Raw genomic sequence first — 23,139 nt, 5'->3', positions numbered from 1 at the left:
TCCTGGTTTTCATCTCCACGTTGTTGTAGCAAAATGTCTCATTTCCTTTTCACATCAAACACGGATATATGGAATGTTTTAGTTCCGTTGGAATGGAACAGTTTGAATTCACTTCATGGGATTTTATACACAGAACACTGCAAGATTCTGTTTCTATAGGAACCATTGAGTAGATGTTGCTTGATTCTCCTCAGTACTGTTTGACACAAACACACTAACCCGATTAGGACCTTTGTGAGAAAATGTGTTGAATACTTGTTTTAATTATAAAAAGGGTTCACATTCACATTCAAGGTTAAAGTACTTGAGGTCACAATAGTCTATATTTCTCCCGTAAACTGGGCATTTGTACCAGGTAAAGTCAGTGAGAAATAGTTTTCCTTCTGTATTTTAGTAATGATTTCTATTCAGTGTTCTTGTTTACATACTCAGTGTTTCTACCTCACATTCATGACATCTTTCACCTCACTTTTCCTCTCTGTGGTGCGTTGCGTTTAGTTCAGTCTTTTGCTGTTTGCATCTTTTCAGCGGTAGTACTTTTATCCGTAACGTATTAAACGTCTCGAGCAGACTTTGCATTTCACTGTATATGTTGTTATTTTATTGTGCTTTATATGAGTTGCAGAGCAAGAGGAATCTTCATTTATTACATTAAAGCAAAAAGGTCTTTTTTGCTTTTATCTTACATTCTCCCTAAAGGGACATGGTGATAGAAAGCGAAAGAGAGCAAATGCAAAGTTTCTCAGGGGAAGGGAAAGTGAACGCAAAGTGTCTTGGGGAACACAAAACGCTTAGCGAGCGAACGCAAAGGTTCTCAGGGAACGCAAAACGTTTAGCGAGCAAACGCAAACTTTCTCGGGGAACGCAAAATGTTTAGCGAGCGAACGCAAAGTTTATCGTGGAACGCAAAACATTTTGCAAGCGAACGCAAAGTTTATCGGGGAACGCAAAATGTTTAGCGAGCGAACGCAAACTTTCTTGGGGAGCGCAAAATGTTTAGCGAGCGAACGCAAAGTTTATCGTGGAACGCAAAACATTTTGCAAGCGAACGCAAAGTTTATCGTGGAACACAAAACATTTTGCAAGCGAACGCAAAGTTTATCGTGGAACACAAAACATTTTGCAAGCGAACGCAAAGTTTATCGTGGAACACAAAACATTTTGCAAGCGAACGCAAAGTTTATCGTGGAACGCAAAACATTTTGCAAGCGAACGCAAAGTTTATCGTGGAACACAAAACATTTTGCAAGCGAACGCAAAGTTTATCGTGGAACACAAAACATTTTGCAAGCGAACGCAAAGTTTATCGTGGAACGCAAAACATTTTGCAAGCGAACGCAAAGTTTATCGTGGAACGCAAAACATTTTGCAAGCGAACGCAAAGGCTCTCGTTGAACAAAACATTTAGCGAGCGAATGCAAAGTTTATCGTGGAACGCAAAACATTTTGCAAGCGAACGCAAAGTTTATCGTGGAACGCAAAACATTTTGCAAGCGAACGCAAAGTTTATCGTGGAACGCAAAACATTTTGCAAGCGAACGCAAAGTTTATCGTGGAACGCAAAACATTTTGCAAGCGAACGCAAAGTTTATCGTGGAACACAAAACATTTTGCAAGCGAACGCAAAGTTTATCGTGGAACGCAAAACATTTTGCAAGCGAACGCAAAGTTTATCGTGGAACGCAAAACATTTTGCAAGCGAACGCAAAGTTTATCGTGGAACGCAAAACATTTTGCAAGCGAACGCAAAGGCTCTCGTTGAACAAAACGTTTAGCGAGCGAATGCAAAGTTTATCGTGGAACGCAAAATGTTTAGCGAGCGAACGCAAAGGCTCTCGGGGAACACTAAACATTTAGCGAGCGAACGCAAAGTTTCTTGTGGAACGCAAAATGTTCAGCGAGCGAACGCAAAGTTTCTTGGGGAACATAAAACATTTAGCGAGCGAACGCAAAGTTTCTCCGGGAAATGCAAAACATTTTGGGAGCGAAAGCAAAGTTTCTTGTGGAACGCAAAACGTTTAGCGAGCGAAAGCAAAGTTTCTTGTGGAACGCAAAACGTTTAGCGAGCGAACGCAAAGTTTCTTGTGGAACGCAAAACGTTTAGCGAGCGAACGCAAAGTTTCTTGTGGAACGCAAAACGTTTAGCGAGCGAACGCAAAGTTTCTTGTGGAACGCAAAACATTTAGCGAGCGAACGCAAAGGTTCTCGGGGAACGCAGAATGTTTAGTAAGCGAACGCAAAGTTTCTTGGGGAACACAAAACATTTAGCAAGCGAACGCAAAGTTTCTCCGGGAAATGCAAAACATTTTGGGAGCGAACGCAAAGGTTCTCGGGGAACGCAAAATTTTTACTGACAAATAATTTTTCCTCCCATCTCATATTGTTTTCCTTCACCATGTCCCTTTAGCCTCTGATCTCTTTATGGATCAATACAGTTAAAATATCCCTGATATACCTCCTCTGCCAGTGACACTTTCTAATCGCTTAGGGAACTTCTAGCTGTTCTTTCATCAAGACAAAATCCACAAGAAGTTCGTGTCTTTCACCGGTGAATCATATTAAAGGATGTTTCAAGTCTGAAAATAGTACATTTAGTGTTACTCACCTTGAAATACCAAAAAACCTCATCGACTCACAGTAAGGTCATGCTTCTTGTCCCTCAGGTGTTCACTGTAAAATGTTTGCAGGTCAAACAAACAGAACCATTTAACAGCCTGAGGAATACTAACCTACACAAAAACACGCACATCGACTGTTCACTACAAACACGGAAACCAAACTGTTATCTTTCTACTGAATTGTTTTCTTTCTATCCTTTGGTGATTTTTTTGGTCTGACTATTTTGAGATTACAGATATTTTATATTGCACAAATGTCTTCTCATAGTTAATTTTGAACTGGGTTTGGTTTGTGATGCTACGAGCCATTTGATGTTTTTGCAATGCGATCTTTCTTAAATGTATGTAGACTCTTGTTTTCTTGAAATAAAGAAATAGAAATGAATATTTCTGTCTCGATTATTATGTATTATCAGGTTTTGCTGTGTATGTCATAATTTTGACTTTTTTGTCATACTTGTGATTTTTATCACTTAATTTTTACTGTTACAATTTTGTCTTTTCGTATCATAATGACTGTTATTCTCTATTTCTGTTTTATTCAACTTTTTAAATGAAAATTATGACTTGGTATGTCATCATTTCTACTTTTTGTGTCATAATAATGAATATATTTACTAATGTCTACTTTTGTCATAATTATGATTTACCACAGTATAATTTTTTTTTTCTTATGTGGTGGAAATGGGCTTTCATAATTATGACTTAGTTTGACTGAATTTTTACTTTTTGTCAGAATTTATACTTTTTTATCTCCTAATTCAAATTTTTGTCATAAGTTTGAATTTTAATGTAATAATTATGATTTTTATGTCATAATTTTTTACTTTTACATAAATTATGACTTATGTCGTAGTTTCTACTTTTTACCTCCTAATATCTACTACTGACTATGTAATAATTATGACTCGGTATCTCATAATTTCAACTTTTTAAAATATTATTTAAGACTTATACGACTTAATAGTCTCTTGTTTTCTTGAAATAAAGAAATGTGATTGATATGTCATTAATAACTTGGTCACATTTGGCACATTCGAAAATTGCCTTTGGATTTAAGGTTCACTTGACTTCTGGTAAACACTTCACAGGAGATGTCTGTCAAACTTTCTAGCCTTTGTTTTTCACCACTGGCCTGTATAAACACGCTTAATTACCTACGCAGATACTTGCACAGCATGACGTGACTTTGTGTTGAGCTTCTGTTTCATACATGACTGACTTGAGACTCATGAAACTTCGTGTTCAGTGACAGCATCATCACGTAATGATCACATAATGGGAGCTCAGTGAAAGGTCACCCTTGAGGTCCACATTGTGTTAAAGTAGGTCAGTAGTGTGTGATGAAACCTAATCCATTATAATCAGTTTTGAAGTGATGGTCAAGCACATGAATGCAGCTAATGGCCTTAGAGGTCAGTTGTGTAATAAAGTTAAGGAGGTCTGTAACACCCGGAGAGAGACATCACACTACATCAACTGTTACTGTACTTTGAAGAAGCGTTTGTCGTATGCAACAAGGCCACTTTAGCTGTAAATAGAGAAAGATGCGCATAGTTATGGCATCTACCAGAGACTAACTGAAAGAAAGAAAGAAAGAAAGAAAGAAAGAAAGAAAGAAAGACAACCTTTAAATGACAATTATTATACTCTGTTTATACTCAATATGTTTTTAATCATTTTCACAAATAATTTCTTTTTAGAATATCAACATAAATGTGTGTCTATCTATCTATCTATCTATCTATCTATCTATCTATCTATCTATCTATCTATCTATCTATCTATCTATCTATCTATCTATCTATCTATCTATCGTCTATCTATCTATCTGTCTATCTATCTCTATTGTCTATCTATCTATCTATCTATCTGTCTATCTATCTCTATCTATCTGTCTATCTATCTATTGTCTATCTATTGTCTGTCTATCTATCATCTATCTGTCTATCTATTGTCTGTCTATCTATCATCTATCTGTCTGTCTATCTATTGTCTGTCTATCTATCTATCTATCTATCTTTCTATCTATCTATCTATCTATCTATCTATCTATCTATCTATCTATCAATCAATCTATCTATCGTCTATCTATCTATCTATCTGTCTATCTATCTCTATTGTCTATCTATCTATCTATCTGTCTATCTATCTCTATCTATCTATCTATCTATCTGTCTATCTATTGTCTATCTATCTATCTGTCTATCTATCTCTATTGTCTATCTATCTGTCTATCTATCTATCTATCTATCTCTATCTATCTATCTATCTATCTGTCTATCTATCTATCTATCTCTATCTATCTATCTGTCTGTCTATCTATTGTCTATCTATTTGTCTCTCTGTCTGTATATCTTTCTATCTATCGTCTGTCTGTCTCTATCTGTCAATCAATCAATCAATAATAGTTTCTACTAGTTTTACGTGTTCTTAGTGCTGCGTTCGACACTATAGATCATAAAATACTCTTAGATCGATCGACTACAAAATTACACTGTTGATCAGGGACGGGCATTGAGGAGGTTTAGATCGTATCTATCAGACCGTTACCATTTTGTCTGCTTAAACGGGGAAAAATCTTAAGATAACGTCAGTAAATTGTTGAGTGCCGCAAGGATCTGTGTTAGGCCCTCTGCTATTGTACACAGAATCTCTTCTCTTCATTTCTTCATCCTCTACAGTTTAAGACCTGTGTGTTATATTAGACAGCAACTTTTCTTTCGAAAATCATATTTCATATGTTACAAAAACAGCCTTCTTCCACCTCAGAAACATCGCTAAGCTCCGGAACATGCTTTCTGTTTCTGATGCAGAAACGTTATTTCATGCGTTCATGACCTCTAGACTAGATTACTGTAATGCATTACTAGCTGGTTGTTCTTCATCCTCAATAAACAAGCTACTCATTAGTCCAAAATGCAGCTGCTAGTTCTTACTAGGTTAATAATTTTATCATCTCTACACTGGGTATTAAGTCCCGTATCAATTATAAAGTATCCCTGACCAATAAGGCCCTAAATGGTTTAGCTCCTGTGTATTTAACTGATCTTTTATCGCCTTACAATCCATCACGCTCTTTAAGATCACAAAACTCTGGGCTTCTGGTAGTATTTAGCATATCTAAGTCCACTAAAGGAGGGAGAGTGTTTTCACATTTGGCTCCTAAACTCTGGAATAGCCTTCCTGATGATGTTGGGGGCTCAGACCGTATACTCCAGTTATATCAGATTAAATGCACATGATTATCTTGTGCTTGAAATGTTATGAATAGCAGCTACACTGATTATTTTCCATTAGCTTTTTCCATTTCTACTTCGAGATACCCATCCCGAGGTAACTAGAGATTACTTCAGCTCCAGTTTGGATCCAGACTCTTATGAGGACTTCAGATGATCCAACTCCTGCGAAGACTTCATGATGCAAACTCTGAATCAACATGCACCAATGCTACATTTCTATATATTGTGATCATTATGTTCACAACTTGTAATAATTAGTCCACTTTAATGAGCTCATTGTTTCTGCCTTAAATTAATGTATTGTTTAAATGAATACATTATTAGCTAACTGCGTTGATTTGTATATTTACATTTCTGAAATACATAACTTGGACACAGCCACCTCTGATAACAGATCACTCTATATTGTAATGTGGACTCATGCATTTTCTGTAAAGCTGCTTTGAAACGATATGTATTGTGAAAAGCGCTATACAAATAAATGTGAATTAATTTGAAATATATATTTATATATATACACACACATACATGCATTTATATACATACATTTAAACTTTTTTATAAATCATTTATTTTATACAATGAATATTGAAATTAATCAATATAATCATCTTGTTAGAATGGATTTAAGATAAAATGTCTGAAATAATTGAGTGAATTAGGATTAGTGTCATGTCTGGACTAAACACTGCAAAGAAAATACATGATCAGATAAAGAAAGCACACTGTGTACTTGTTGAGTGAGTGAGTGAGTGAGTGAGAGAGAAAGAGAGAGAGAGAGCAGGAAACAGATCCTATAGATCAGCTGAACCATATATTATGAAACACACCATTAACACACACGGGTGGAGACTGATAATAACTGAAGAACTGCACATATCTATAGCCCCACCCAACACACACACACACACACACACACACACACACACACACACACACACTATAAGAACACTGCCTGAGCATACAGAAAACGTAGCTGAAGCACTTGTCCTTGTATTTTATGTTAATATGAGTAGGCGCTGCAGGCACAAAGTCATCATACAAATTTTCAGTAAGACTGGACACAAAAGTGTTTTATTTCTAACAGTGTCCTGAAATGTTGAACTGTCTGAGGATTTGCAGAAACTGAGCAGGTAAACACAAAAATCAAATGAGGAGGAAGTGAGACTTGAGTGTTTTTCACATGCCATGCTCTACTCTGCAAGGACAGGAAGTGCTGGAGCAGAATGATGTACTTTTCCTTTAAGAGCTGCTGCGATTGGCTGGTGTTATTACCATGACGACTGCAGCACATCAGGGCAGATGTGTGAATCAAATTTTCTCGCTCTTGTCTGTTAGTGTCACGCTGCCCTGAAACTTTGGGCATTGTTACTTAAGCTGTTCAGAAGGTTTATTTGGTGTTTCTGACATCTAATTAAGGATTTTAGATGAAAAACAGCAATATTTATTGTTTTATCCGTATTTCACTCCATTACTCCAGTCTTCAGTGTCACGTGATCCTTCAGAAATCATTCTAAGATGCATTTCTGATTATTGTCAATGTTGAAAACAGTTGTGAAAACCAAGATAGATTCTTAGAAGAAAAGGTTCTATATGGAACCTTAAAGGGTTCCGTCAGACACTTTATATACATAGAATCTTTAAGGGGTTCCAATCATGTGATCATGGATTTAACTGAATTATTTTTTGTTTTAATTCATTCTTAATTTTAATTAAATTTTGTGAATTAAAACGCTCGTAAACATACATTATCAATAGAAAAAAATTGAATTAAACATGAACGTATTATGGAATAATTTAAGACATTTCTCCTTATAGAACCTTTTTGGCATAAAGCGTTAAAATTGAGTCGAGAACCCATAGAGTTCTATATAGAACCCTATATAGTGTATATTTTTTCAGGATTCTTTTATGAATACAAAGTTTTTATTTGAAATATTAATCTTTTGTAACATTTTAAATGTCTTTACAGTCACTTTCATTTAATCTAACGCACTTACTAAATAAAAGTAGTACTTGTTCACTACAAAGTCTAATTTAAACTTTCACAATTATGTTTATATGTTTTACTCTGGAGACATACAGGCCTTCATAGTTTTCTACATGAAAACTTTACTGAGTGACATTAATATTAAAGATGATGCTAAATAATAAATTATAGTATGCTGTATGACTTAAAAGGAACACATTTGTGTTTTGAGTTGGTAACACAGAAGATGAAACAAGCAAAAATATCAGAATAAGATGATTCCCCACATGCATCTTGTTGATGAGCGTGACTTTGAACTCTTTTTGCAGTGTTTCTTCATCACTGAGATCCTCCTCGGTCTTCATTATCTGGCTAAATGTCAAATTAATTGGAGCTTGTTTATGATTATGAAGGTTGGTGGGAATCATTAGCTCTCTATATACGTGCTTTATGAAGAAGCAGGAGAATCAGACTCTGAGTGTCTCAATGAGTTCAATACATTCTGCCAGGAAACCTCGGGAGATCCTTTGTATTCAGTCTCTCATTTACTTTGCATTGTGAGTTGAGAAAGAGATCAGAAAGGTGGATGATTTGGGAACGAAAGAGACTTTCTTCTTATCGCCTTTCATGACACCATCACAAAAGACTCCATCAACACATTAAGAACATACAGTATTTGTGTTTATCTCTCTCTCAAAGAGTGTAGCCTAATAAAAGAACCAGCATTGATCTCACTGATAAACGGACGTGGATTAAAATGCACAAAAAAAACAAAAAAAAACATCACAATAAACATCAGTCCACCTTTCCTTTTAATGAGCGTCAAGAGGACGACAGACATCAGTCTCGATCTCTCGTCTCATGTTGAGTCACCGTGACAATCACAAAAGAGCCGAAGCTTTGAGGGGCTCGAGAAGTGCGGAGAGCTGAAAGCTAAAAACTAATGGACGACACTCCTTTCACACCGAGAGACTGTGAGACACTCACAAATGACCAGACCTGGGGATCCATTAAAAAGTCGAAATTTCACGTAGGTATACATCTGTGTTTGAACATTATGAAGCTCTGTACTGTAGGCAATATAGCTTCATATATATATTTTTGTTGTTGTTGTTTTCTTCACACGTCATGCCTAATATTTAAGTTTTTCAATGACACTTTTTTTCTCTTTATAACAAGTACACTAACTTTTCATTTAGGGGGGTAACCGTCCATTCTGATGAAAATGACCTTTACCTTTAAAAGACCTTTACTCTTATTTAATCTCATTTTTAATTAATTTTATAATCGATTACAAATTATTTTCAAATTATATATATATAGCCTATATATATACTATTTTATATAGTACTATATCATACTTACTACATATACTAATATATACAGTATGTCCTAATACTGATGTCTCTAAATCTCAATTTTAGCAGTTAAAGGGGTCCTATTATGCCCTTTTACGAAGTCTTGATTTTGTTTTTGGGGTGTACTAGAACTAGAACTAGAATGGTTCAACTCGTCGTTTTGGATGAAGCCCCTCCTTCCGAAATACCATATGTGCTGTGATTGGTTAGCTGGCCCAGTGTGTTGTGATTGGCAGCGCTCAGCGCATGTTCAGGAAATGTCCCGCCCCTTCATAACCGGGAGCTCTACCCAGGGCTGCGTTCCAGTCCAAAATTGTCATGCCCTTCACTCGCTAACTTCCCTCCGTCTCGTTCACTCAGATGTACGTCATTGCATACGTTACACGAGTGCCCACTACTGGCGGAAACTGCGGCGGGCTAAATTGGAACGTCCTAAGCCCTTGGTCACTTGGAATCAGCTAAAGAGTTGATTTATTATTTAAAAAATTTTCCCTTTAAGAATTTGTTTAATGCAGCATCCAAATGTATATAGGTGTATTTGGGTTGTTTTAAATTAAAAATATATATAATTAATATATCATAGAGTTGTCTGTTGTAGTGGTGATTAGACGAGATTTGTGGTGACGTCACAATCGTACTGCATTGTGGGACATATAGGTGCCTGAAGTGTACATATGAAGTAGACTCGCTCCCTCAGTCAAAATCGAGGGAACGAGAGTCTGTCCATATAAACTTCCCTCATCCACTTCACAAAGTGGAACGCACTTCAAAATGGCGGCAGGGATTCCCCCAAGGGGAAGTGCTTAAGGAAGTTCGCAAGTGCATGTCTAAAAGTGGACTGGAACGCAGCCCAGATGTTCAAAATATTTCGAGCCCGATTCAGACCCAGACAATGTTAACGAACAAGAGGATCGTCCAGAACGGATTTTATGCACGGACTTTGCAAGCATGAATTTCACAGGACGCTTCAGAGTGGTATGTTTGTTTCTAGAGTGGAAAGACTTAAACAAACAGTAATCGATCACAAAATCATGGATAATTTTCCTAAGGGGCAGTGAACAGTACTTACAAAAGCAAGAGTTTTACAAAAGCTACAGTAAACACTACATCAATACTGTAATGTTAGTTAGCAGGCTAGCCGAGGCAAAGCTTTGCCCTTCGTTTACATCAGGGGTGGGGAACATTGGTCCTGGAGGGCCACTCTCCTGCAGAGTTTAGTTCCAACCCTAATCAAACACACCTGAACAAGATAATCAATGTCTTCAGGATCACTAAGGCTACAATCAGGTGAGTTTTTTTCAGGGTTGGAGCTAAACTCTGCAGGACAATGGCCCTCCTGGACCAACGTTCCCCACCCCTGGTTTACATCATAGCAACTACATAAAACTTATAACTGAAACTGTTAATAGAAAACACAACTACAAATAATAAGAAATCCTTACTTACAAGTTGTGATCCATAAACAACAGATTGTCCCAACAAAATGGGAATGGCTTTCAGGAGAAGCATGCGTTTATAGCCTGCATTGTAGACTTTCTGGAAGCTGTTCTCTGTAAAATGTGCAGCGCACAGACAAACACTGAAGTTATAATGTTCAGGAACAGTGTTAAAAATACATTTGAACCACTCTAAGTTCGTCAGCCCAAGTACAAACTTTTACCGGCGTGGAAAAACAGCGACAACACTCTTTATCTTCTCTAGCGCAGCGCAACCAGGACAATGTATTCCGTGGGCGGAGATTATTTAAATGAGGAACATTATGACTTCATAAGATCCAGAAAAAAACGCATTGTAGTTCTTGAAAAGGAAAATAAAATATCTCCCTTTGGAGTGGACTTCGAGCTTTGTAACCTTGCAGATCTTGCTCATACAGCAACATTACACACTAACTAAAGTTGAAAAAGTGGAAAAGTATAATAGGACCTCTTTAATTATAGTCATTCAGGTAGGTCTAGCAGGTAAATATAGCCTACAGAAATTAAATAATCAAACACTGCACAGTCTTCACTGCATACATTATACATTGAATATAGATGAATCCTTATTAAAGGGTTGGTTCACCCAAAAATGAAAATTCTGTCAGTAATTACTCACCCTCATGTTGTTCCAACCCCGTAAGACTTTCGTTCATCTTCAGAACACAAATTAAGATATTTTTGATGAAATCTGAGAGCTGTCTCACTCCTCCATAGGCAATTTCGTTCTGCCGGCCCAGAAAAGTTAGTAAAAGACATCGTTAAAATAGTCCAAGTGACTACAGTGGCCCAACCTGTGCGCAAAAAAACAAACAAAAATAACGATTTTATTCAACTATTCATTTTCTTGTGTGTGGCCCTGATGTGAGTTCACGAGAGCAATACGACGCATGTGCATTTAATGTGCATTTTATGATATTTTCATATGTTTAATAATGCATACAGTATACATACATATTTATAGGCCTACAGTATATCTAAAATGTGTGTAACTGAAATTGTTGAGTTTTGTGATGATGTGCACATACAAAGCTGTGTTTTGACTAGTAACCGCGATGTAAAAGAAGATCAGTTTGAGTACTGGTGATACAGAGGTGAGTCAGTGATTCGGTGGTCATGAGCTGAGACAGAACAGAGACGAGCAGGACACGATGTCCCGTTTGTGTCAGCTGACAAATCTGACCCACTTCTAAAATCCCAAACAGTCTGTCTCAGCTGACACGTGCCACAGCGTCGCCCGACCGCCAGACACACACGTGACCAGAGCGTCTTCAGCTGAAAGCTTTTAAAAAGCAGAATTGATATATTCTCACTCCAGACTGTAATTACTGTAAGTCATGGACATTCAACTTCATTTGAGCATAAACTCAGCATTTAGACCTGAAAGAAAAACTATATATATATATATATATAAATCTTTTGATATATATATTTCAAATGATTAAAATACAGTAAAAACAGAAATATTCTGAAATATTATTACAATTTAAAATGAACTGAATTTTTAGCATCATTACTCCAGTCTTCAGTGACAATAGTAATTCTGTCAAAAGTGACAATAATAATTGAGCACCAAATCAGCATATTAGAATGAATTTAAATTGCAATAAAATTCACAATATTACCGTATATTGATTAAATAAATGCAGCCTTTAGTTTTTTCCCCCAAAAGAATTAAAACATCCTAATTATTCCAAACTTTTGACCAGTAAAGATTGTATGATCAAGAAGTTATGAAAACAGATGTTTTTACATTGCTTTAACTTTTTTTGTTATACAAGATTCAACTCATTGTCTTTAAGTTGAAATGACTTAAACATCCAAGTTGATTGTACTTAAAAATATATGATGGGGTAAATGTGTATTGTGATGATAATTTCACACAGAATGGACTATTTTGCCTCCATGAATGCTATAAAACACGTTACTTCATTTGAGAGGTGAAATAAATGACAAAAACATTTTTATAATCATGTTTGTTCACTGTTCAGCAATGTCAGACAAATAAAATAAAAATGATAAAAGAGAGCGAAAAGTTTTCTTTATTATTATTCTTCCACAAAAAGTTCTCTTAACCATTTAAAGAAACACATAAAAGATTTACATTTGAATCGTCACATAATGAACTGATGCATAAAACGCTCAGCAAATTGTCCCACTAAAGCTGATGACCTAACAGGGGAGGAACCACTGGAAAGGAATCCCATAGACCGGCTCTTCCGATCCGTATCCTTACAGCTCCTGGATGGGGTTAATCCCAATCTAAATTGCTGTTTTCCAGGAATAGAACAGCTAATCTGTTCTTGGCTCGAAGGAAAGTGACGCAGCACAAAGTCAAATGGTTACAAATACTCGTCTACACAATATATAGCCTACATGCTGTCCTAAAGTATAGCTCTAAAAGTTATTTAGACACTTAAAGTCACCGTGATTATCCGTTAAGATGATCAAATATGAAAGCAATAATCTGTGACTGTGCTCAAATGCATATAAGGAAACCCTGGATCGAATGCAATGACATTGAAACATTTTTAAGCAAGACTAAAACGTTTTGGCCCAATTTTAGAATATAAACATGTGCTGATACTCGAAAACAACAGATGCTATAACAACAGTTTCACCAACTTCTATAAACAAACTATCATAGTAATAAAGGTCATAGATATCCATCTGAAAAAGACTATATGACTCTCTGATATATTTATATCTCATAAAACAGCCTTTGCATGCTGACTAATGTTTGTTTTTGCCTGTGTTGATATACGGAATTAATGTAATTCCAGGTTTTATAGAGCATTTAAAGCCAGAGGATTATTATGTGGGTAAATAAAAGGTGGCACACACTCAAATATCTCACGTAGACAGATGATACACGATGACAGAGCGCCTTCAAGGTGTTGTGGTGGGATGTGGGAGTCGTTCCCACTCTGTGCCAGTGGCACGAACACACAGCCGCCCACCGAGAGTCACCGGAGAGGCCAGATCTCTGTGTGTGTGTGTGTGTGTTCAGTGCTGAAGGGGACGCGAGCAGGAGGAGTGAACTGACTAATGTTATAACCTTCTGACCGCCATGTATTTCTGTGTGCTAATACATCTGAGAACATGTTATGACATCGTCTATTTGTTTCAAGGCCTTCTGTATGTTAATGAGCTTAACATACAGTTGGGCTTTTTTGTCATGCCAAATAATATATAAGAAGACTATATATATATATTTAATATTTATTATAATTTATATATTTTAATTAATATATATTTACATATATCTAATTTCATTTAATTACATTTATATATTTATCAATTTATATATTAATTATTTATCATTTAAATTTCTATAATGCAGCATTATATATATAATGCTGATATAATTTTGTAATATATTACATAAAACATTTAATTTATTGTTTTATTTTATTTACATTTAAAGTTATTTATATTTTATATATTTATCATAAAAAAGTATATATTAATATTTTACTAAAATGTAATTTAATTTATATTTAGATATCATTTATAAAATATAATTTAATCAAGCACACACACACACACACACACACACACACACACACACACACACACACACACACATATATATATATATATATAGTGCTGAAATTGTAATATATTACTCAATGCCTTTATTTGATATTTTAATATATACGTGTAGAGTAATTTACATTTGATATATTTATTTTATATATTTTCAGAAAAAAAATCACAAATTATATATATATATATATATATATATACACTCACCTAGGATTATTAGGAACACCTGTTCAATTTCTCATTAATGCAATTATCTAATCAACCAATCACATGGCAGTTGCTTCAATGCATTTAGGGGTGTGGTCCTGGTCAAGACAATCTCCTGAACTCCAAACTGAATGTCAGAATGGGAAAGAAAGGTGATTTAAGCAATTTTGAGCGTGGCATGGTTGTTGGTGCCAGACAGGCCGGTCTGAGTATTTCACAATCTGCTCAGTTACTGGGATTTTCACGCACAACCATTTCTAGGGTTTACAAAGAATGGTGTGAAAAGGGAAAAACATCCAGTATGCGGCAGTCCTGTGGGCGAAAATGCCTTGTTGATGCTAGAGGTCAGAGGAGAATGGGCCGACTGATTCAAGCTGATAGAAGAGCAACTTTGACTGAAATAACCACTCGTTACAACCGAGGTATGCAGCAAAGCATTTGTGAAGCCACAACACGCACAACCTTGAGGCGGATGGGCTACAACAGCAGAAGACCCCACCGGGTACCACTCATCTCCACTACAAATAGGAAAAAGAGGCTACAATTTGCACGAGCTCACCAAAATTGGACAGTTGAAGACTGGAAAAATGTTGCCTGGTCTGATGAGTCTCGATTTCTGTTGAGACATTCAGATGGTAGAGTCAGAATTTGGCGTAAACAGAATGAGAACATGGATCCATCATGCCTTGTTACCACTGTGCAGGCTGGTGGTGGTGGTGTAATGGTGTGGGGGATGTTTTCTTGGCACACTTTAGGCCCCTTAGTGCCAATTGGGCATCGTTTAAATGCCACGGCCTACCTGAGCATTGTTTCTGACCATGTCCATCCCTTTATGACCACCATGTACCCATCCTCTGATGGCTACTTCCAGCAGGATAATGCACCATGTCACAAAGCTCGAATCATTTCAAATTGGTTTCTTGAACATGACAATGAGTTCACTGTACTAAAATGGCCCCCACAGTCACCAGATCTCAACCCAATAGAGCATCTTTGGGATGTGGTGGAACGGGAGCTTCGTGCCCTGGATGTGCATCCCACAAATCTCCATCAACTGCAAGATGCTATCCTATCAATATGGGCCAACATTTCTAAAGAATGCTTTCAGCACCTTGTTGAATCAATGCCAAAATTATGTTGATATAATTTTGTAATATATTACATAAAACATTTAATTTATTGTTTTAATTTATTTACATTTAAAGTTATTTATATTTTATATATTTATTATAATTTTTTTATATATATTAATATTTGACTAAAATGTAATTTAATTTATATTTAGATATCATTTATAAAATATAATTTAATCAAACACACACACACACACACACACACACATATATATATAGTGCTGAAATTGTAATATATTACTCAATGCCTTTATTTGATATTTTAATATATATGTGTAAAGTCATTTACATTTTATATATTTATTTTATATATTTTCAGAAAAAAATATCACAAATTATATATATATATATATATATATATATATATATATATATATATATATATATATATATATATATATATATATATATATATTTAGAGAGTGATATTGTTGTATTACAATAATTTGGTTAAATTATTTTGTTTTATATGTTGATATTATAATTTATGTATTTATTGTATATAATTTTTTTTGTAAAATTATTATACATAAATTCAAATTTATAAGTATTTTTATATTACTTTATAAAATGAAACATTAATACTTATTGTAAGTAGCCTATATACTATAATTAATATATATATTTTGGATCAAAAACGATCAACTTGACAATATTTTGAAAGAAGAAGATGAAACTAGTCAAAAACTTTGGTTCTTTTTCGAGCTTTGCCTTTTGGACACAGAACAGGAGCACGACTTGACCTGGACGACCGAGAACAGACGCACGCGCGCCCTCCAGCGGTGCACGCGGTGAAGAGGCGTCGAGTCTGCAGATCAACGACTGTGAACGAGCAGTAAAACAGCTTCAGGGCAGCAAGGGAGTAGTAGGCTATTTTGTAGGCCTGTGTAGAGTCTCATTTCCTCCGCACTTTGCTCCCAGCACCATAAATATGTGTCTCAGTGGTCAAGGACGAAAGATCCATCTCAAAGCAGCTGCAGACATGACGTGATGTGTTGCAAACTATAAAAGACTAATTAAATATACACAGTTTTCACTCTAGTAGTGAATATTTCTTAGGATGGGAATGATTTTTAAAGTCAGTTTCTGTGCATGACTAACATTTAAAATCACACATTTAAATTAACATAGAATTACAACATATAATGTGATTTACCACGTCACAACCTTTATTATTGTATATAGGTTCTTGGCATATGCTTATCAATATATAGATGCTCATCTGAATATGTCAGTGTGCTTGAAATGTTTTAACATAATAATACTCATTAAATCAGACTTGCATGCATAAACAATCAATAAATATATTTGATGCACACAGTCTTGTCTCAACCAGTAAGATCTTTGTAAAGAAACGACCACATTACTGGAGTCTGAAGGCATATTTATGATGCTGGATTAAAGTTCATTCTATGCAGAAATGACCAGAAGATAAAATAGCATGTGGTTTTTACGACTGTGTAAATTGTTTGCATCTGTTGACACCGTACAGTGGAATGGCTTTGTACTAAAGTGCTGTTAGTGCCGCGAGACCTCTTGATTTTATATCTTTGTGGATATTTCACCCCTCAAGATCTTCAGCATTCGTAGTTTGACAAAGACTCTCTCTCTGGGGAATTCTTTATTTATTGTTGTTTATTTATCAAATAAGTGTGTGAGGCCTGGAGAAAAAAAAAAAAATCATTTTATGGCCTTATTACGGTGGCCGAGAGAGCTCAATGCGCTGCAACTGAAGAAAACACATGCGAATTGAAAAAACGTCATCAGTTTGACAACACGCCTGCTGGCGTTTCTGCATTTGGTTGAGTTGTGAGTATTTGTAGTGTGTTTCTGTATTTGGGTTGCGTTTCGTTTTGAGTATTTGCAGCACAATTTTGTGTTTGGTTGTGTTGTGAGTATTTGCAGCATATTTCTGTATTTGGTTGCATTGTGAGTATTTGCAGCACGTTTCTCTTTTGGTTGCGTTGTGAGTATTTGGGCGTTTCTGTATTTCGTTGCATTGCGAGTATTTGCAGCATGTTTCTGGTTTTGGTTGCGTTCTGTTGTATTTGCAGTACGTTTCTCTATTTGGTTGCGTTGTGAGTATTTGAAGCATGTTTCTGTATTTGGTTGCGTTGTGAGTATTTGCAGTGCATTTCTGTATTTGGTTGCATTGTGAGTATTTGCAGCATGTTTCTGGTTTGGGTTGTGTTGTGAGTATTTGCAGCATGTTTCTGGTTTTGGTTGCGTTCTGTTGTATTTGCAGTACGTTTCTCTATTTGGTTGCGTTGTGAGTATTTGAAGCATGTTTCTGTATTTGGTTGCGTTGTGAGTATTTGCAGCATGTTTCTGTATTTGGTTGTGTTGTGAGTATTTGCAGCATGTTTCTGTATTTGGTTGCGTTGTGAGTATTTGAAGCATGTTTCTGTATATGGTTGCATTGTGAGTATCTGCAGCACGTTTCTCTTTTGGTTGTGTTGTGAGTATTTGGGCGTTTCTGTATTTGTTTGTGATGTGAGTATTTGCAGCGCGTGTTGTCAAAATTATTTCTATTTGCATGTGTTTTCTTCAGTTGCAGCACATTAAGATCTCTCGTTCTGTTGTATTTGCAGCTCGTTTTTGTTTCTGGTTGCACTGTGAGTATTTGAAGCATGTTACTGTATTTGGTTGCGTTTTGAGAATTTGTAGCACATGTCTGTATTTGGTTGCGTTGTGAGTATTTGAAGCATGTTACTGTATTTGGTTGCGCTTTGAGAATTTGTAGCACATGTCTGTATTTGGTTGCGTTGTGAGTATTTGGGTGTTTCTGTATTTGGTTGCGTTGTGAGTATTTGCAGTGCATTTCTGTATTTGGTTGCATTGTGAGTATTTGCAGCATGTTTCTGGTTTTGGTTGTGTTGTGAGTATTTGCAGCATGTTTCTGGTTTTGGTTGCGTTCTGTTGTATTTGCAGTACGTTTCTCTATTTGGTTGTGTTGTGAGTATTTGGGCGTTTCTGTATTTGGTTGCATTGTGAGTATTTGCAGCTTGTTTCTGGTTTTGGTTGCGTTCTGTTGTATTTGCAGCACGTTTCTCTATTTGGTTGCGATTTGAGTATTTGCAGCTCGTGTTGTCAAAATTCTTCAGATATTTAATATGTTAAATATATGTTAAATCTTAAAAATATGTTAACAGATTAACATATAATAGATGACTTCTCACAGATAAAGCGGATAAATGGAGACCCTGAAACCGCATGTCCTTCATATGCTCTTCATATCTTTGTTCTCTGGTTGACGTGTTTTTGTTACTAATGCCACTGAAGTTTATTTCCTGTCTTTGGTGATAATGAGTTGAGAGATTCATAAAAAACCCATTAATTAACACATCGCAGGGTCTGTCATGCGTCACCAGAGGACACAAAACCCTTAAAACTCTTCCCAATGTCACTCAAGACACATGGTTTGAGCTGAACGAGGTTTTGAATAAAAGTGTCACATTGTCTTCAATGAAAGCTATTAGCTTTGTGGACCTTTACAACAGTCTGAACTGAAGCTCTCCTCAAAGATTAGCTTTAAAACTGATGGTCTTTGTCTCAGATTTGCAATGGGGTTGTTCAGTGTAAAACGTTCTTGAGATTGTAAGGATTTGCTTTATTTGCTCTGTTGGACACATTTTATTTGTCACTTTATGGTCATTTTTAGAGACCAGATAAAAATATTATAAAAAAAAAGAATATCTATTTATAAAATATGAATAATTAACATTGTTTATTTGTAAAAAAGCTCATAGCTCATTAAAATGTAATGTGATGAATAATGTGCAAAAATGAAAATAATGTTTTATTTACAGTAAAATAATTTATGTGTAATAAGCTTATATGTATTATACTCTAACCACAGTTTTATCGATCTAAAACCTTCAGTATTCTGTTAATTACAGTATGGGAACATGCAGCATATTAAATCATTTTTGTTTTGTAAGAACGACTCTATGATATTATGATATCATATATCATGTATTATAATATGATATGTATGATATTTCTGTTCTGTGTTGAACAGATTTCACCATCTGAAAACAGAGTGACCTTTTTATCATCTTTTCTTTAAATGTCAAGGAATCATCACAGCACTGGACATAAGGAGCATTCAACTGAATATTTCACTTTCTGCTTGCTTTGACTTCGTCCTGCTTGATTTCCAGGTTTGAAGAGTTCTCCGTCTTCATTTGCTAGCGTATAATCCAGCATCAAAGCGATGTAATGTTGCTCAGATGCGTGGGTGTTTGTGTCTGGCTTACGGTAGTCATGACGGATGTGGACGAGCTAAAGCTCTCTGGCCCAGTGGAAGGCCATAATGCATCAGGCCGAGACTTCATCTTGAGGTCCATTAATCTGAACATCAGGCCTGTAGACCCGTGGAGACGCCACTGGATCATACAGTCCGACGCCGGCAGTGTGTGAGAGAAAGTCCAAGAATGAAAAATATTAAAAAATATTAAGAAAGGCAGAAGAAGAAAAGAAAAAGTTCATCAGAAAAGAATTGAAAGCCAGGAGCCAAACAATACAGCTCTAAGATTAATTCATTCAAACTCTGATTTTAAACTAAAAGTTTAGGAATTTTTAAACTAACAAATATAGGTTTACAAAACAAACAAACAATTATAGATAAATCTTTTTAAATGAATAAATAAAAAATAAAAATAAAATACATGATTTAAACGAATAAATAAATAATTAAATAAAAAAGTAAAAAATAATTTCAATAAAAAAATAGATAAATTATTTTATACAAACAAACAAACAAACAATTTGACATATTACATACTTATATTTAAATATGTAAATAAATAATTTCAGATACATTATTTTAAATAATAAATAATTTAAATAAAAAATATAAATTATAAATAAATTATTTTAGAAATAGGTAAATAATTCGGTAAATAATTGTAAATAAATAAATATGAAGATAGATAGACAGATAGATAGATAGATATATATATGTTATTAACCTCTACAAAACAGAAGGCACAACATAAACTCTGTTTGCTTTAGCAATTAAGCTTGTTTGTTTTGTCAGAATGTCATGGCTTTGACTCACTCGAATAAATCACACTCGGGACGGAACGGATGAACGCACGACATAACGATCAAAAAGTTCAAGTGATGTTTGCTGAAAGTCCCATCAGATGGATCTAATCCCGTCCTTTATTTGCTGCACAGACGATCTGACTGTGAGATCTTGACATTTGCTTTACAAATGTTAATCAGGTTGATATGAGGAACGATGTCTAGTGCTTGATTTCAGTTTGAGTGTTTGTCCATGTGTTTTAATCATATTAGGCTACGCTGAATGAATAGAAATGAATAGCTAGGCACTTGATTTATTCCGAAACACGTCAAAGCAAACGCACGTCTTCAAATTTGCATTTATTTATTTAGTAGGCTATTCTGTGTCTCTAAAGCTGATCGTGTCTGTATACGTTTTATTTTATATAATATTTCTTTATCATACATTGAGAACCAATCATGTTGTACAATCAATATGTGGTGTAGTTTCAACATCTACCAGCAGGGGGAAACTAGACAACGCTATCAAAGACTCTTGACGCTATTCACACTTAAGACGTGATGACGCGTTTTAACTGTCATCGTAAATCCTGCAAGATTTTTTTATTTTTTATTATTTTGTTATGTATGCACATTTATAACACTGTACTTACTACCGTTGTATCAAAATAAATAGTTAACTTTGCTGTGAGTTTTTTTCTACAGCAGCTCTGGGAGTGACGTGAAAATTGACATCTTTCACTCTTCTGACTGCCCTTATCAATATATATCTCTATTTCTTTTTTTTCTCTCTCTTTTTGAAAGTTGTAAAAACATATTGTCGAGTTTTTTGTTTTGTTTTCTGTTGCTATTTTAGAAAATTGGAACCCAAATTAATGTAGTCTCTCATTCGCGCTATAGTTTCCCCAACTACGACCCACATAGCAACATTGTGTCGGCCCAGATCCGGCCCACATCTGGCACACGTGGAAAGATGATCTGGCCCACATGCAGCGTGGAATTACAGCACTTTGGTGTCTCACTCCTGTTTGCCAGATCTGGGCCACAAGCAGGCCATAGCAATGCCACATGTCAGCCAAGAGCAAAGAAATAAACCAGAACTGGACCTTATCTGAGCCACAAAATCTGTGTATATTAAATATGAAGTCATCTCAGCCTGTTAACAAAAAGAATCACTGAAAGAAAGAAGAGAACAGAAAAAAGAGACGAGCAGAAACACAAGAGCTACAACTGACTTCAGACACAGTCTAAGATGAAATCAACTGAAGAGAAAAGAAGACATTAAATCTGTGAAGATCTCAGCAGAGGAGGATTAAACAACTCCACAAACAGCATTACCAGCTTCACTTATTACTAACCAGACTGACTTTATTTCTGTCAGAAGTCTACAGAAGTTTTTATTGAGAATTAATAGTCGAGTCCCAAAATAGATAAATAGCCCTGGATAAGATGCAGTAGGCATTTTTGAGGAAAAGTACTTCAAGTGTTGTTTCTATATGATTTTTAGGTGCTGAATCCATTTCTGCCATATAACAAGTTGTAAACATCACTGTTTTGGCATAAACAATAAAAACAAAATGGCTGCCAAAAAAAAAAAAAAAACGTTTTAATGCATTTATTGCAGTTTAAACATTAAACATTATAACTAAACTATGCATTCTCAGAATATTAAAACATGTAAACAATGAAAAAACAACTAACATGAAAGGGACAGTTTTTAATGGCTGCTGGAATTATGCCAAGGTACCAAGGTACACTGGGAAGCATATATCAGTGGAAATATGCAATTATGCCCAGCCCGAAGGGGGGAACTTGGAATACACATGACCCCAGGGGGCTGCATATTGAGAATCACTGGGGTGTCCAGCCGCAGGTGGAATATTTCAATCCCAGGGGTGGCAAGGTGGCTTGCCGAGGGAAAGACACATGCTCAGAGAGGCTTACAGTGGACTACACACGTGGGGGTCGCCCAGAGGCCGTGTTAGGTGTCGCCCAGCCTGCAGCTCTACACTATCCAGTGAGACAACCTTTGCTTGGAGAGAGCCTTTCCCTTCAGCTTCCCACCATGACAGACAAAGAGCTGGTCTGAAGTCCTGAAACACTGCGTTCTGTCTACATAAGCATGGAGGGTGCGTACTGGACAGAGCAGTGCCAAGGCTGGGTCTGCCTCCTCCGAGGGCAGCGCTTGCAGGTTCACCACCTGGTCTCGAAAGGGTGTGGTGGGAACCTTGGGCACATATCCAGGCCGGGGTCTCAGGATCACGTAAGAGTTAGCCAGTCCAAATTCCAGGCACGCTTCGTCAACCGAAAATGCCTGCAGGTCCCCTACCCTCTTGATGGAGGCCAATGCAACCAGGAGCACTGTCTTCATTGACAGAAACTTAAGCTCCACTGATTGCAGAGGCTCAAAGGGAGCACTCTGCAGAGCAGTTAAAACCACTGAGAGGTCCCAAGAGGGAACGAGAGGAGGGCGAGGAGGATTCAGTCTCCTCGCTCCTCTCAGGAAACTGATGATCAGGTCGTGCTTTCCAATGGACTTACCATCAACTGCATCATG

The sequence above is a fragment of the Rutilus rutilus genome (genome assembly GCF_951802725.1).
Source record: "Rutilus rutilus genome assembly, chromosome: 13".
NCBI lineage: Eukaryota > Metazoa > Chordata > Actinopteri > Cypriniformes > Leuciscidae > Rutilus > Rutilus rutilus.
The sequence above is the reverse complement of the archived record's forward strand: the minus strand, read 5'-3'. Positions refer to the sequence as shown.